Below are 3,370 nucleotides of genomic sequence, written 5' to 3' on the forward strand. Positions count from 1 at the left end.
CCAAGGGTCAGTTTATCACTTGCCTTCTTCTGAGTAGCAGGAGGCAGCAATATTGGAAATACTCTGTTTTGCACCCAGTAGGATGTCATAGGATGTAGAACCAGAGGGGGACCCTACAGAATGCCTAGTTCAGTCCTGTTACTTTGCTGATGAATGCCCAGATTGGTTAGGCACCCAATGAATATTCACTGAATGAATGGCTATGGGCAGAGAGTTGCATAGTAAGGGAATTTAGGGTTGGAAGGGACCTCAGAGGCCATCTAGCCCAAACCCCCTCATTTTACAGAGAAGGAAAGTGAAACCTAGAGAAACTGAGTAATTTGCTCGATATTATCATAACTATAGAGCCAGAAAGGATTTCAGAGGCAATCTAGTCCAACACCTCATTTCATAGATGAAGAAACTGAGGCCCAGGGAAGTTATGTGATTTGCCCAAAGTCATGCAGGTAGTAAGTGTCCAAAGCAGGATTTGAACTTGGGTTGTCCGACTCCAGAACCAGCACTTTTTTGCACTGCCACCGTTTTGCTTCCCTGTTATTATTCTGCATGTTGCTATAAAGCAAGAGAATAGAAAATGGCTTCCTTAAGATGCCACCAAACTGGCCACCATGACAGTTTGTCAGTTTGTTAATTGGGCTTGACCCAAGAGTACACCTGGACAGGTGACTCTGGTGCTGGAACTTCCAGTTGCTCAGCTAGGTCATGTGAACCAGAAACAACCAAAGCTCAGGAGATGTCACGTCATGGAAGCCTTCTCAGTCTGTTGGTGTGTGTATGTATGCTTAAACCTCATCATTATCTGATCTCCCACGGTCATCACTAGGAAATCTTCCTCCAGCCCACTCAGCACTTCTCATCACCAGGTGACAGCTGTCCTCCGAGACAGTTCATCTTCCACTGCTAATAAAACAACCGAAAGTCTCTAAAATGTTCTCTTCAGGTCGCCCACATAATTCATAACAAATCAATTCTTCATATCTATGCTGTTTGCCTGGCATAGTTACCACTCCTCCAGATTTCTCCAGGATCTTGTCAGGCCTGCTTTTAAATATCAGAGGAGTCATTGTTAGGCCCAGTGGGATCCTTCCATCTGAGGCCTTCTGGCCTTCATTCCCCTTACACTCCATAAATAATACTTGGAACTGTTATGAATATTGTCAGGGTCTTCTCTATGGGGAATTCATGTATTGGAAGGTTCTATTCAGAAACTATACCTAATGCTCCTCTAAGACAAGTTGGATGTTATCAATTGCATTTTGGGATGTGTTAAGGTATAGCGGAAAGAACACCAATCTTGGAATCAGGAAAGACTTCTGTTCAAATCCTGGCTCTGGTATTCACTAGCTGTGTGATTCTTAGAAAGTCACTTATGCTCTGAATCTCAGTTTCCTCATTTCTATGGTGGGAAGGATAAAAACCTGCAGGATTTATCTTGCAGGCTTGTTATGAAGATCAAATGAGTTAAGCTAGGTAAAACTCTACGCAAATGGGAGCTGTTATTTTCATCAGAGGCCTGGAGGAGCATCCAATAAATAAGAAACACAAACAGGTTCATCATCTGGAGGGCCTGAATCAGAAGAGACTGAGGAAGAAGGAGCATAGAAATGAAGACAGCCTCACCTGAAAACAGTGTGGTCTTAGGTCTCTCAAGAGTTAAAGTGTTCTGCTCCTCGGGCAGGAGGTTGTGTGAGCAGCCCGTCCCCCACTCCGCGATGCGACGGGGATCAAGCCGCCTCCTCTCACTGCTGTCTCTGCCCGGCTCCACTGTCACCTGAAGAGGGCACCGTGCCCGGCGCTGAGGCCCCGCAGGGAGGAGTGGAGCCTGGCCCTCGGGGGCAGCGGCCCCGGCAGTAGAACCCGCCCACTACCCGACCTGGAGGCGGAGGCGGCGGAGGCGGAGAGGGAGACGAGAAAATGAGCTACACAATTGAAAAAAGCTCTTGCAGATGCTAAAGAACTTGTTGAATGGATCAAGAGACCGCGACAAGAGAAACCTTTGGAAGGTAATCAATGTGCAAAGGCTTTCAGAAGAAGCTCCACTCTTGCTTTACAAGACAGAATCCACACTGGAGAGAAACCTTAGGAATGTACTTACTGTGGAAAGACTTTCTCACAGAGCTACAGTCTTGCTTTATATGAGAGAATCCACAATGGAGATAAACGTTATGAATGTGATCGGTATGGAGCTCCAGTCTCACTCTACAACAGAAAATCCGCAGAGAGTATACATACATATATACACACACATTATATATATAATATACCTTATATATAATATACATTATATTATATGAATATATTACATATATTTATATTTATCTTATAAATGTAATCAATGTGAAAAAAATTTTAGGCTCAGGTCCATTCTTAATCTGCATCAGAGAATCCACACTGGGGAGAAACTTCACGAATATAATCAATGTGGAAATGCTTTTACAAAGAAATCGTAACAATGCAGCAGAATCTCTCATTGAACAAACCAAAGATCTCAACAAGGGAATAGAAGCAATGAAACTATCAAGAAAAAGAGCTCAATGAGGTTGCAAGACACCTACCACAAACTACATTAGTTATGGGAATTCAGCAAGAAAACAGACAAATCAGGGAACTGAAGGAAGAAAGTAAAGGATTTCCCCCATCTCTTGGAGAACACCAGTCTGCTTTTGAACTCATAATGAGCAAGTAGCAAGAGCAGGATGTTTAGGTTGCCAGTGGCCAGCAAAAAGGATGACCCAGGTATTACAATGAAGTCAAAGGAGCAACATTCCAAGGAATCACCTTACATGTGGACCAGATTACCGAAATGGCAGGGGCAAGGAAGGAAGCTACTGAAACTGATGAGCAGCAGGGTTGCAAGGAGCAGGAATGCATTTTTCAACCTGAACAAGAAATCAGAGGCTTGAGGGAAATCCTTCAAATAACTGGAGAATCATTCCCGAACCTCAAGAAAGACAAAACATCAGAGAATACATCTTTGTCAGCATTGGTAAGCAGCAGTGACTTGAGCCTGGGGAAGAGCTAAAGAACTTGGAAAATCACTGAGCTTCTATTGCATAGCTCCTAATAAGGAACCAGGGTTTACTTAAAAAGTTGTTAAAATTGAGCACCAGAAAAATCCTAATCTTAAATCAGACCTTCATTTCATTCTTTTTTGGCATTATGTACAGTATGCTGGCAAATGACATTTTAAAAAGATATTAGCAGAAGATCAATATTTGGTTGTCATTGACTTTATTCGTATTAAAATTTTTAGTGGGAAGAGGAAACTTTAATCCATTGTCATTAGGTAAACAAATGAAAGTTCTCATGTTTAAAAACTATTGATTGTACTAGGCCCCTGCAATGCTGTTATTTTTCTTAACTTTTAAAA

At 42.5% G+C, this 3,370-nt stretch overlaps 1 pseudogene; it reads left to right on the forward strand.

The window, feature by feature from the left end:
• Positions 1–1,933: 1,933 nt before the first annotated feature.
• LOC110219085 (FGFR1 oncogene partner 2 homolog pseudogene) lies at positions 1,934–3,022 on the forward strand (annotated as a pseudogene).
• Positions 3,023–3,370: the final 348 nt, after the last annotated feature.

Source organism: Phascolarctos cinereus, unplaced genomic scaffold (assembly GCF_003287225.1).
Source record: "Phascolarctos cinereus isolate Bilbo 61053 unplaced genomic scaffold, phaCin_HiC Scaffold_4;HRSCAF=312, whole genome shotgun sequence".
Classification (NCBI taxonomy): domain Eukaryota; kingdom Metazoa; phylum Chordata; class Mammalia; order Diprotodontia; family Phascolarctidae; genus Phascolarctos; species Phascolarctos cinereus.